Source organism: Corvus kubaryi, unplaced genomic scaffold (assembly GCF_017639235.1).
Source record: "Corvus kubaryi isolate FWS band 111438036 unplaced genomic scaffold, C.kubaryi_AGA036_p1.0 split1-131, whole genome shotgun sequence".
Lineage (NCBI taxonomy): Eukaryota > Metazoa > Chordata > Aves > Passeriformes > Corvidae > Corvus > Corvus kubaryi.
The window spans coordinates 13,103,723-13,118,336 of NW_024582073.1; the positions used below are offsets into that span (position 1 = coordinate 13,103,723).

General features: G+C 36.7%; 1 long non-coding RNA gene across 1 annotated transcript in view; it reads right to left on the reverse strand.

Annotated features, from left to right (window-relative positions):
- Positions 1-14,614, reverse strand: part of LOC121676777 — a 113,737-nt gene that overhangs the window by 51,371 nt on the left and 47,752 nt on the right. Inside the window, exon 2 of the long non-coding RNA XR_006020588.1 lies at positions 12,973-13,119. This is a non-coding gene — a long non-coding RNA (uncharacterized LOC121676777). The remainder of the gene's footprint in view (positions 1-12,972; positions 13,120-14,614) is intronic.

Below are 14,614 nucleotides of genomic sequence, written 5' to 3' on the forward strand. Positions count from 1 at the left end.
TATCTCAGATGTTATCAGTTTGAATTTCTATTTCCAAGTCATATTTACTGCTGAACTCTTTTCTTAGAGCTCTTGACAGTTCTTGTTAGTATTATAGAACTCTAATATTTACAGACTCACTCCTTTTAGAGATTTAGGTACAGAAATGTAAAATTATATTAACTCAAGCAATCAAAAGTATATTTTAATTGGTTATATAATATTACTCTTTTTTTCTGAGAAATTAAGACATGGAGATTTCTGAGGAACTTATTCTAAACAATCACCTTCTTCAACTGATTTTATTTACATATATTGGAGGGATCATTTTGCCATGAGTTTTCTTATATTGTCTCTGTTCCTCTTTCTTACCCTCCCAACTCTGTTGTGACCTTCCCCACAGAAAACACCTGCATTTCCTTGACTCGTGAAGCTCTAGTTCCTCTACCTAACTCTGCCTACCATGAAGTTATTGAAAGTCTTGGCCTCATTGCTTCCTGCTGCCAGCTGCACAGCAGGTGCTGGTTTTCAGTGCTCCTGGAGTCAGAGCTCTCCTTGTATGTTACCCAAACAGCAGCATATTTCCAGAGGCATCTTCTCTGCTGCTTGGGAGTCTTATACACAATTATATTGTGGTACCCCAAACTGCACACAGGACTCAAGGTGAGGCTGCCCCAGTGCAGAGTGGAGCAGGACAATCCCCTCCCTCGATCAACTGTTGATGCTGTGCCTGATGCACCCCAGCACATGGCTGGCCCTTCTGGCTGCCAGAAGAAACACACTGGCAGGAGAATTAACCTGTGCTCTGAGAACAAGAGAGAGGAAAAAGACCAGACAACAAATTTATCCTATGTTACCTGATTGTATTGCTGCATGTACATCAGTAGACTTCTCACAAAAAAAAGAAGTCTTGGTATCTGAGAAGAATAAGGAGCTGCTTCCATTAGATTCCATCTGAACCTGCTTGGTGGGGTCCAAGGACTCTAGGCAGCTTTGGGGACATCAGAAGCATTTCAAAATGGCCTGTCATTTTGAAACCCTGAGAGCTGTGTTAAAATTCCAAGACAGAAAAGGACTTCAAATCTGTGTTATCTTTAGACCACTATTACCTTGTTGAAATAATGTAATTTTCTGTGGTATAGTTTCAGAGAATTCTAATTGCAGTTTGTTTTTTACACTGCTGTTTGATTAACCAATTGCATGCTCTTAAGCACCAAGGTCAGTCATTTCCTCTAAAAACCTCCTACCCAGACCATCTTTCTCAAAATCATTGCAAACAGAGAAATTTCATAATGTCACAAGCTCTCTATTCTCTATATTGTATTTAAGTCAGAATACTATAATCAGGCTTCTGACCTTCATTACATTACTTCGAACTGATTATTTTTGATAAAAGTTACAAATAGTTATCATAGGACGATTATTTTTTTGCTAAGTCTATACTACATCAACAAAATTATCCTTTAAGTTAAGTACCATATCTAAACTCAAAACAACACCCTCTCAGAAATTTAGTTCTGGAAAAATGCAAAATCTAATTATTTGTCTACTTCATGTGTTCATTCAAGCCTATACTTCCCTAACTCAATTGGACTTACTCATAAAAACTCAGAAGAGGAATCACACAAAGACAAATCGGATCCAGCATAGTTTAAAGAAGGTTTCACATTTTCTTATTTGAAATTATACTTCTGAAATTTTGTTGAGGTAGATCCCAGAAAAAGAATCTCAGTGGCATACCCTGAGAATGCTAGGAATCATGGTGCAAATAAGTAATGTAAAAATGCAATGTTATACATGTAGAAATTTACATTACTTACATTACATGAATTTAAGTTATGCATGAAAATCTCTGAGATGCAAATGAAAGAGGGGAGATAAATTTGACATGACTAATAATCAATTTTAAAGTGTGCCCACGTGGAAAGGCAAAGTCATCTTAGAAAGGTAGTATGTGAAATATTTTTGGTAAGTATTCATGGCTTTTACACAAAATAATTTCAAAATTTTCTTTTAATTACTCCTTCACAATTCTGGTCATTCATGTTCAAGAGCAATCACTCTCTATCTGGAGCAAGTAGATGAGGAAGCAACCAGTATGATCCTAAGTTTGGACAGTCTGTTTTACAGGAAAGACTAAAGGAACACTTGGCTTCCTGACTCTCTTAGAAGAAAAGCCAAGAGGAGATATGTTTGCTCTATGTAAACACATCACAAAGTTTAATATTAGAGACAGAAGGGCTGTTTAAATTAACAGGCAAAGTCACAAAAGACGAAAAGTAATGGCCAAGGAATATGCTCAGAACAAGAATTATTAAAATGCTTAGCTGTCAGGTGAGATAGTTTCTGGAACACTTTTCAAATAGCAGTAGAGAAACAGAAGCAAAAAAAAAAAAATCTCAGTACAAATAATCAAGTAGTATATGGGTCATGGTTGTTTGCATGTACAGACTATCAGACGCAGTAGACATAGAAGATTCACGCACTTGGCATGTGTTACAACATTCCATGAGCTGGGAGACAGACAGCAAGTGTCCCTCCTGAGATATTAACAATACATTCCCAGGAGAGCTCCACAGGCTATCAGGCTCTGTGTGGCAGTGGGTGAGCAGGGCACAGGAATGTTCTTTGTGTCTGTATTTTGCAAGCTATTGCACCCTCCTCAGAACCACTCTGTAGCTATGGAGTCATACAGTTCACCCAGGAAAAGCAAACCTTGGCTTGCTAGGTTTGAGTGTCTGGATGATGCTCTCAGTTATATGGCTCAGTCTTAGGTAGACCTAGGAGGAGCAGGGAGTTGGATCAATGATCCTTATGGGTCCTTTCCAAACAAAGATATTCTGATGTGAATAATTGGTACACAAAGCAAGACTTCCCCAACTCTTTCTTCTGCTCAGAGCTTCGAATAAAGCCATAGGCAGACATATTGCAGTCCAGAAAGATTTCCTACTGAATATTTAAATACCTGCAAGACTAGATAGAGTTAAGCAGCAATTTTAGGTATCTACTGTTAAACTGAATTTTTAAAAGTGATACTATGCAGAAAAAAAAGGACCTTTGCACATTTATGAATCTGTCTTTTAGATGGAGCCCATTTAACTAAACTTGATTGTAAAAGGCAGAGTGCTGGAATTTAAGCTAATTTAAATAACATTTGCTTCGATGACTCTAAGGCACCATGTGTTTTATACAGAAAGGTTTTCAGCATGATATATGTAATTTTGCACACATTTTTCTGACCTATTCAGATTATTGCCTTGTAGGTTATCAAGATACAGCAGTATATTGTGTTATCATATTTTCAAGTTAAACAATAAATATTTTGGTATTTCTCTTTAACAAATTCATTCCATGAACATGTTTCATTTAGAGAAAAGGGTTAATTGGCTTATGTTCACTGAAATGTTTAACAAAAAAAACAATACAACTTTATTGAAAAATGAAAACATCTTTTTTGGGAACCTCATTCTGGTGCCTTAAGGATTGTCATTATGTTGAGCATTCAGCAGTAAATGTGTCTCCCTGGAAGTGAGTGAGAAAGAAAGACTATAAAGTCAATATGCTGTCAAGCCAAATATCTTCCCAAAGCAAGATGGGCTGCCAATTCCTCCTAAAGAAGTCTCAAAGGGAATTAAATTATATTCTTCACTGCCTAAAAGTCCCTAAACACAGGTTAGAGCAGGTTTTATGAGATGCTGTGCTTTCAATTCTATGCAAGTACTTCTAAAAGAGCACCTTGCTATGCTTGCAACTGCCTCATTCTCATCAAATCCACACAGTGAGCACTGACCAGTGACCGAGGTGGAAAAGTTCATAATAAACTATTAAGTAGCTTTATACAACATGCATTAAAATCAACAAAGAACTTCCCAGTCACTTCAGTAAATATTGATTTGGATCTTATAGAAATAAGAATAAGGAAAAAGGATCTTGTAGGATATTAAGTGGGTTTGGGGTTTTGAGGTGTGGGCTTTTTACCTCTCAGTAAAAGACTGCAACATCTCTTTATATGGCCATTATAGGGGAGAGGAAAAAACACAATAAAAATTTCAAGCATGTAGAAGGCTAATTTAATTCCTGATCAAGCCTGAAGAAATTAAACTCTCACTTAAACACTGATCTTTTTCCATTTATTTGTAAGGGAGTAAGAATAGCTCAATGAATGCAAGTACATAGGGATGGAACCCTGGACCTTCAAGCTGAAGAGACCAATTTTGTTATTCACTTTGTTGCTTCAAAGCAGGATAAGCTGTACCTGTATTGTGTCTTTGGCATGAAGTTATTCTGTCAAGTACTGCTTGTCACAAGACCTTGGCTCTAAGCAGCTGGGGATCCTTTTTAAATTTACTGAACCACACTGACCTGAATACTCCCTGAAAAACTCCAGGATGACTAAATACCTTCTCTGATCTTCCTTTAGTTGTTTTTCCCAACTAATGAACACGAAGTTTCATTCCTTATCAAACAAAACAAACAATCAAACAAACAAACAAAACAATAAAAAAAAAAACTTAATCAGAGAAAGGAATAGAAGATATATGTGTTTTGGGAAAACACAGAAGAAATCTCTTCCCACAGAACAGAGTACCTTTGACCATAGACCATTCATCTATATGCCAGTGTGAATATCCAGCAGCCAGTTTCCATTTTCAGCACCACTACCACATCCCCAAGAGCTATCATTAGTCATGCAGCCTCAGAGTGTTGAAATATTGGCAATATATTAAGAACATAATGCTTAATTCAACCTAGATGAATCTCCAGGCAGCAGCAATGTTGGGCACAATTCATGCTCTCTTCCATTCTGTCCATGGCTGCAAGAGGGTAAGTCAAATAAAAAGACCATTTTACTAGCTCCACTAATAGTCCTTTCATTTGGTGCAAACCTCATTCTGCTTCTCTTCTTTCTGGAAGATTTTGAAGACTGTGGCAGTCTGTAGTCACTGGGGACAGGACAAGACTCTTAAAAGGCTGGGCAGAGGTACAGAGGAAGCACATGAAGCAGAACAAGCTTTTCCCCATTCTCTATTCCTTGCTCTGAGAGGGATAGTCTTGGCCATTTAAATGGTATCTGTTTACTTCAGAAGCTGATTGCAACAAAATCAATAAGAACAGCCTGATTGCATATTCAGCCCTATTTTGCCAAGCTTGCTCGTTCTGGAATTAAAGTTTTACTATTTAAGTAAGGTTAAAAAAGACAACTGTTGAGATATTAACCACGTTAAAGATGATCACACATTGATCAGGACCAAATGCTTAGCAACTTGCTGAACAGCTTATAGTTTTTAGACATCCCTTCCATATAAGTCTGTATTTTCTAAAAAAAATCTTTCCTGTTTAATTTCAGTCAAATTTTACAAAAGAAGAGTTTTGCAGTGTGAAGAATTCTATCACTAGAAATAGTTAAATAGAAATATCACAAACTTCTGTACAATACAAAGATGTTACAATGTAAAGCAAAACAATTAAGATATATAAATGAGGATCAGTGCACCTACGTGAGAAAAGTTCTTTCAGGCAATTTCTTCAGAACAATGCTTCTATAAAATACTTTTCAAATTTTACAAGTTAAAGATTGTAGATTAAATTGTTCAATATTTTTCATTAAAATTCATTTTTCCTTGTATATTCTTAGCTGTAGAGTAGATGGGTTGGTGATCTTATTGCTAAGTGCAATTAAGGCTGCTCACACAACCATAGTTCTTATGTTTCTTAAGTCTTGGTTGTGTAACTCTACAGTATTTAATTTCTTGTAACACAGATCTTTTGGACATAGAACACAAACAGTGCAAGTTCTCCCCTTTTGAGCCACTCATAGTCTAATGCAGTCACAGATGTGTCACACATGAAGAAATTTGGGTATGCATGAACTGCTTATCCCTTGTAAAAAGATCAATAATGGAAGCCTTTCTGAAATCAAATAAATTTCAAGCAACATGGAGAAGACCTTTTTTGACCTAAGTGTTAGCCCATGGGCCATTTCAGGTAGGAGATGAACCTGATAATAGTTAAATATTTCTTAGGTGCCATTCTATTTGTTTACAAAATATCCTAATGTTTGCTCTCACTGTGTTCTCAAATGCTTTTCTCTCCACTTCTCTGCCTTTTCTCTTGCAGACAGACAGATTCACTCTTACCAAGCAACATCACAACAATGTCTGTTTAAGAAATGCTCTGAAGTTGCCTTTGTACTGGGAAGTCCCACCTTTACAGTGAGAGCCTCTTTTGTTTCACCTTTCCAATTCCATAGATGCTTTAGCTGTACACATGAATATTTATTAGTAATGACTATCAGATTGACTAGATTTCACACAATTCATAAACACGCAAGTCTTCCTCCACACAAGAAAGACAGTTCATTTCAATCACACAATGCACTTGAAAACATTGAAACGACGACGGCTGGATTTTATTGCCCTTAGGCAAGTTTGCTGGCATTTAATTACATACTCTCATTGGGTGAATCTTAAAAAGGCTCAGCATACAGCTAGCAGCCCTAGAGCACAGACAGACATATTTTTAAATCTTTCCAATATTAAGTATTTTGAAGGAATTATTCCTCATGTAATTCAGACAGACAGAAGGTACTGTCTAAAACTGCAGAGAGGCCTCCCAGAACCTTAGAACTTGGCATCTCCCATGCTATCATGCTCTCAGCAGATTCTCCTTCCCTACTAAAACCCTGTACCTGATTAAGGCAGACAGTGTTCTGAGGCACAGTGGGTACAGCTATTTTTCCTGAATAAAGTTTTCCCATTCCAAAAGTACCACTAAAGTAAACAATATATTTTCAACCACATGCATAGAAAACATAAGTTGTATTGATTCTATCTTGACTATTTCATGTGAAACATATTGCTGTAGGTCTACAGGCACTGGGAGAGAATGCAATTAACTGCTTCACCTCACTTGTGCATAATTGTGCAATATAAATCATTTAGGTGCCAACAAAAATGCCTTTTTTTGTTTCTCTTTGTATGTGATTTCTTGGCTGTTGCACAGCATAACTGACATGAAACAACCAGAGACACAAAGTGGAGGACAACTACACAGCATGTGATTTTTGTGCTGTTATTCCCAGCTGTCTATCTGCAGTTTTCACTTGCACTGATGCTTACTACTAAAGCAGACACTTATGCTTGAAGCAGCATTTTTATGGGCTTCACCTATGTACCTTCTGAACCAGAAATCACGTGGAGGTTTTATGCAAAAGATAATTCTTAGCCTATAGCTAGGAATGGTCATAATAAGATGCACACTCCTAAATATTACTGTTTGTCAACGGAAAGTGAAAGAAATATGAAATGAACTGATTTGTACTGGTTTGGCCATAATGATTCATTTCTCGCTTGATGGAACACTGTGATTATAGGGCCAAATGCAGAAGATGTTGATCTCTTACCTTTTTATTTCACTTTCCTTCAGGCCACTTGAGCTTTATTTACCAGGTTTATTAACTACCATGGGGTTTCTTCTGCAAAATTGTTTTGATGATCACATGACTAGTGAATAACAGCAGGTACCATTGGATGAACAACAGTTCAGAACAAGCAAAGACTTCAGGAGTTACCCAGCAACATAAAGTCTAGTAAACCAGGATTAATCAAAACACATAGGGAAATTTCCTTTTATTTTACCTGTGCAGAATGCTAAAATTATTAGGTTTAAATTAATACCACCTTAACATCTCCTGCAGAGGCATCTTTGTGTACAAGGGGCTCAGTAGGAAAGCACATTCAAGAGCTTGTCCTCAGACACAGCACAACTTTCTTCTAGTGCCCCATAGCACACAACTTATCCAGGCCGTGTGGTACTGGAATAACTGCTTTGGAGTTCTGCAGTAAAATTGGATCAGCAACTGATTTGGGACAAAATAATTCAGGATTTTATTGTTCTAATAAAAAGGCTAATCCTAAAGCATCCAGTTGTGTGATTTTGAAGCAGTGCAGTTTAGGAATCAGAAAGTCTTTAAGTGTGCTCCTGAAACACCTGTATCCAATATCTACAACTTAATCATCCCCTCTGTAAAGCAGCCTTGAGAAATTAAAGGAAATCACCCTGACAATAGCCAAGAAGCAAATATTCAAATAGGAACAACTTCAGTATATGGGTAAATACAAATCTTTATTTTTTTTTTTCTGATAAAAACACTTTTTTCAGAGTAGAAATCTATCATTTGCATTTTCAATGTTGCTTTATAAACTATTATCCTCTGCCAATAGTTACAGGGTGGTTTTGTGTTGTTTTTTTTATTTTTTCTGGTTTTCTTAAAGGACATAAATTGAATACTACAAATATAACAAATGAGATCTTTCACATTTAACTCTGTCTAGATACACCTGTACTTTCCCTGCCCTTCATAATATTTGAACCCTACTGTCTGTATTCAGCTATATATGATTGAAGATAATTATGTTCTTTCAAGTATTGTGAAAATCAGCAGTTAGACTGAAGGGTAGGGCATAAATTGCTGTCCTGCTGAGAGAAAGACAAACAGATTTCAGCCTGTGTACACTCCATTTGGCAGCAGCTTTCTAGCAAGTCAGCAAGTGCACCCTTGCTGGCTGATCAGCACACAGATAGTTCCAGTCTAGGTATAGCACTGCTGTCTCTTGCTGGTAAGGGATGTCATGGATGACATGAAAGACAACTCAGCTGGAAAAGGTTAGAGACAAAAGATACAAATTATAAGAAAAAAAGACTGATTAGTTCTGCTTTTCATGGTGTAGCCAATAGACTTGGACCATATGAATTACATCATGCAAGTATGTCTCATATAAGCATATATTTTCTAGAAGATTAATTATTTGGCAGGGTGCAAGTTATGTGGCAGAAAAGAAATGTTAGCATTAGGAAGACTTAAACTTTTCAGCCATGGCAAAGTTACATTGTAGAATATGATTAAGTCAGATGCTTTGTCCTGTTTCTCCTGCTTTTTTGCCTTTTTTCCTGACTTGGAAAGTTCTGCTCTTTGCTCGGCTGCTGCTGCATTTTTATTCTCTCAGACATTTTGTAGGTCACAAGGGTATCGTTCTGACTGAGATGTGGTCAGAGAGAATAAGAAAAATCGATTTTGGAAAACCTCTGTTAGAACTCTTTCATGAACATTTTGTTATATCCATTGTGAGCTTTTAAAAGACTGAACCTGTGAATTTGCTATTGCCATGTCTTTGTATGATTTTTGTAGGCTTATAAGCTGAGAAAGAGCAGCACAGCATAGAAAACACCCCAGTCTTCATGTGCACTGGGACAGATTCCCTTTTGTATTAGAGTGTAATTTAATATTCTGTGCACAGGCATGGAGAATTTCTTGCTGGGCACTGAATTATGCAGAGAACTGTAGATCTGCAAACAGGAAGCTAAGCTTAGAAAAGATAATGTATTAAAAGTGCCAGTGAAAAGCTGTTCTGCTTTCTATGTTCTTTAACTCCCCCTCAAAGTCCTCTGTCCTTTACTGAATCTACAGGAAGATATTTGGCACAGATGTGTTGAAAGGTAAAGTTTTTTCAAAGACTTGAAAACTACTGGTCCTATCTATCTGCCAAGCTTTTATATAGTTCCCTTCACCATAACACCTTGGAATTTCCACTGATCAGGTCTCTGAAAAATCAATGCAGGAGATGAATTAAGTATATCTGAGTGTTTATGTGAGGTTGAAAAGCCTTTTGATTCACAATCTTGGCACTGTTTTTTAGTTTTGTTCAACAGCAGCAGAGTGCAGGGGAAAAAGAGGGAGGACTTGTGATTAGATAAACTCCTTTTAATTTTTTCTTTCTGTCTTAGCCAGATGGAAACACATGGACAATTGGTTTACAGAGATCTTTATCCTCTCTCCTTCATTAGCACCACAGGGAAGTTTCTATAGTGGCTAATGCACTTACTGACATGGTTTCAACAATTTAATCACCCAGAAGCCTCTCTGTAAGGTCAATGTTCTCTACATTTGTTCCAACTCATTTACTGAGTAGAAAGGTGAACTTTTTCATTCCAGGTATGTCATTATGGAAATCATGTTAATGAATCAAGACACTGGAGGGCATATGTATCTCTGTTAGCACAAGATTAATGGAGACTTCATCAAGCAGGATTCAGTCTTAAATTCTTCTGGTAAATCGAGGTTTGAAGTCTAATTGTCCATTAATTGTCTGGACTTTATACTGGCATAGCAGCTTCCGTCTCAGAGAAACTCAAAACATTTTGCAAACATCAATACAGCACACCCAAGGAACAATTCTTCTATTACTGAAACACAATAACCTGAGGGCACAAAGAAGGCTGTAGCACACAGCACTGCATAGTAAACTGGGATGGACATCAGCCCACACATACTACAAATCCTGCTCCTCAAAGAAAAAGCGTTTGCTCAATGAACAACAAGCAATTTTTTTTCTGTTTATAGATCATATGCATATCCATATTTACTATTTACCAATATCTGGGTTTAAGCTTACTGGTGTAGAATCTCACTTAAATGTTTATGAATTTAAAGTGAACTGAACAACAAAGTTTGCATGTTGTCAGAAAGCAAATATTCACTTAATATTCCCTAATTTTTTCTGCAGAAGTCTCTGATTACAGAAAAAGTAATTAAATGTGTTTGTAATTTAATCCGCTTTCTTGCTCATGAAAGTTTCCAGACATCAAACAGAACAGTAAAAATCAAGGACTGACAAGAGTAAAAAATAGTAATCTAGAATTAGTGTGAAGGCGCATTACTAATTATTCTCCTATTACATATGAGAATCCTACTTGTTGTTCATTCATGATTCAAATGCCTAAAAAAGAGAAAGGGAAGTGCAGGTGCACTGAATACATAAATTTTTTATAATTGAAAAGGATGGATAATTTCTTTACTTTCAAGTTAGCTCCAGGTCATAATGTGATTTAGGATTCTATATCCAGCTCTATTTTAGAGAACAATTTGAATATATCTGCAATTATATATTCAAAAAGACATGTTTCTCTAATATAACATAATCTTACTTTCTAATTGTAGAATTCAACACAGTGCTATTTGGAATAAACCTTGATTCTTCACATTGCTTTACCACTACATTATAAAAATTGATAAAATCAGACTGACACCTGTTGAGAGCCCAAGCATTTAGAAAAAACACATACTGTTGATGTTTTCATTTTAGTTCTTTTTTTCAACAGTAGATATATAATCAGTTTAAAAAACTTTCTATATTCAGAAATTCCACTACTTTCAGTAGTTTTCCTTTCTTTTATTTTAGTTTAAAAGCTTTGATCACAGAAAATATTTCGTTTTCCTATTTTCTGTAGTTTAAAATAATGAAATATAATCAGAAAGATCAATATAAAAATGTAGGCAACATCCAAAGGTTAGCCCAGATTTCACATTCTCCCTAGAGGTGTTTATGTATGACTGTAACACTGTCTTTGGAGAGAGACCAAATATTTTGATCTTTTCATGTAGTGCAAAATTATACCAGATGCAGTAGATCTGATGAAAGAAATAAGCAGCCTCTCCTAATAATAATTGTTGTATCAATGTTTAAATATATAACTATTATAGTAGAGTTTAACAATAAAGTGACTCGATTTCTCTAATCCTGCCAGAAACCTGAATATATGATAACTCTCAAAAATGGAAAAGAAAAAGATAAGGTGTATACCTTGTTCTGCCATATAAGCCTACCTCTGTCCTCTGGGATTGGTGACAAACTCTTGGCTTATACTCTATACATATTCCAGCCAGGACTATCCTGAAAACAAAAATTCCAGGAGGACTATTTGCCGTTTTAGGATGTACAGTATTTTCCACAGAACTGTCTTCTCTTATTCCTCTTACAGGAATTCGACCTGCTTTTCTCCATAGTAGCAGTGATGTACTGACTGGTGAAGAATATATATTTTAGCAGGTTGCCAGGAGTCAGGATGAACCAGTGCCTCTGCATCTTAGCAATCATAGATCCTTTGTTCCTGTGCTGAGTTATGTGAATCATGCGCATACAGAAGTAGAATAACCTATTCTTGCCAGAAGGACATGAGTAATCCAGTTAGTTGAACATACAGCAGTATAATTAAAAGAGAGAATCCTAGAGTGAATGTCAGTGAAAGGTTAAATCTGACTAGTCTGACATGCTTTGTACAGAAGAAGTGAGTTTGCTTCAAGTACAGCAAGCTCATATTCAGTGCTTTGTCTTCGTGTACATAATGCAGTGAAAACGTGGTTGGGATGGGCTCCTCTCTCCTGTATATGACACAGGTTCCTAGGCCTGATACACAACAACCAGATCCCACTAGAGACAACTGATTTGCATGACCATTCTTAAACATTTATTTTCTCTCCAGTCTGAATCTTTTCAGGTGTCAGGCAACCCATACAAAGTTCTTTAAAGATGAAAATACTGGAGCCAGAGGTGGAACCACCTCTCTGGGTTTGAACCTAGACTTGTTACATCATGGTTTGGTACATGGTTATGTAAACCAATATAGACCAAAGACTCATTTCCACTAAAATTCTACAGTAACATCTCAAGTACCCATGTACTGGGAGCTATGTTAATAGACTTTGCCTTCGTTGATACAATTAACTCATTTTCCTTGCTGGTAGGGCAGTTACCCCACTCACAGCTGTAAGCTCCTGAGAACCATCTCTGTGGGTATAAAGGATTTGTGCTTCATGGATAAGAAAAGCTGTGAAAAAAAAATCAGAATTTTCCTCCTATACCTTGTTTAGTCTCCTGCCTTTCAGAGTAAGTGATATACATGATTAGGGAAAAGTCCAAGAACAGAGTCAGCATATCTTAATTATAATTCTCAAAAATACTATTTCCAACCTTCAAGCATTTGTGGCTCATCCTGTGCTAGAAGTGTTCTCCACACATTTAGTACCCCCCACCCTGGATCTTTATACAATTTCCCCAGTCTCCCTTACTCCTAAATAAATATTTAGTGGCTACAGCACACCACAGCGAAGATTGCTATAGCTTAATGAGCTTACTTTTACAAAAAGGGAAATTGCACCTGCCAGTTAAGATGGCCTCTTGCTCCCAACTCTGCATCATATCTTTCAGTTATCCAGATACTGAATTCTCTGAAGTTATGATAGGAGGCAATGGTGAAGGGTGCAAGAATAGAGACAGGATATCTTTCTTCTGCATCTGTTAGCACCTAGAGGAAAAACCAAAAAAACTGATTTTATATTCAAATGCAAAGAAGAAGAATGAGCTAGTGAGTACTGGATCACCTTTAATCTGTGTCTTGATAATTTGCAGGAGGGGGGAAGGTAATTGTAGAAAAATATCTGCCTGCACTGCTTTAGAACCCATCTCTTCTATTTATATATAAATAAATATATGTTAAATATAAAGTGAGTCAGAAATTATAATTTTCTATTCTGCTCTGTGCTGTGCATTTGTGAAAATCATGATTATTCATTTCTATTGGTCCTCTGTACCCATTTTCTTCACTGCAAGATAAAGTAACTCTCAGCTGTGCATTGCTGTGATAATTGAGCTAGATTGTGAGTGATTTGATAGATATGACAGAGGTAGCCTTCAAATCACTCTCTTTTATGATAGATACAACAAACCTCCCCACATACTGCGTTTGCTAGGGGTTATAAAAAGGGTACCCCTCCCACCTTGCCAATAGGGAGCTCACAGACCAAGGTATTATTAATGCCTGCCTCACTGTCTAGTGTTACAGATTATCAAAAAGTGCAGAGGTGCATGCCTTTTTGAAAGAAACGTAGCCCTCCAATGATGGGAAGAGACAGGGACTTTCATAGACACTGCCTGCAAATATAAACTGAAAAAGAGGAGTCTGGGTTAGCAAAAGACTACTGTATCCATGTTATGAGTAAGGCAGTAATCTACAGATAGGTACCTTTTTGTACTCAGGTGTTTAATAAGCTTGGAAAGCACTGCAGAAGAGAAAAACTTCTGACTGACATCCAGGGAACTTGGGTCTGCTTTTGTACAGACAGAGACATGATACCGCAAAAGACTCAATACAGAAATGCTTAGATTTGCATGAGGTACTCAGATTCAGCTGTAATGTACAAGCAATAATTCTGGGCATCTTAGTCAGAAGAAAAATCTAATTTGTGGGCTAGAATTAGAGTTATATATATACATATATATGAGACAACAGCTGGGTCAAGGAGGAGGAAGGAAGAGAAAAGAGGAGGCAGGAGTGATGCCTTATCATCCAGGATAACTTCAATTCCCTTTTACTCAGGGAATAAGGAATATATTATACAATGGACTGAGAAATTTTACAGGGGACCTTTCAGGGGCTTTGTGGCAGAGTAAAGCCACAAACTCTGAGTGTTTCAACAGTATTTGTTCTAGAGCAATTACTCAACATGAGTCAGATTGAGCCTGTATTACGCACAATGAATGCATGAGGGTGCTTTCTTTGTTTTTCCCTTATAAAGGAAATGAATGTCAGCAATTTATCAGTTTGAAACTCTCACCTGCTTGCTTTTCTCATTGGTTTTAATTCAAAACATCTGTATGAAAACCTATGTAGGGAATTATATACTGAAGAGAATCAATTGCTTCCAAAAAAACCATCATCAAGATTTTTTTCTCCTGAACCTAAGTCCTACTGCTTTTTAAATGTGTATTTAAGAACACTGAAATTTAACTCAATTGGTGGG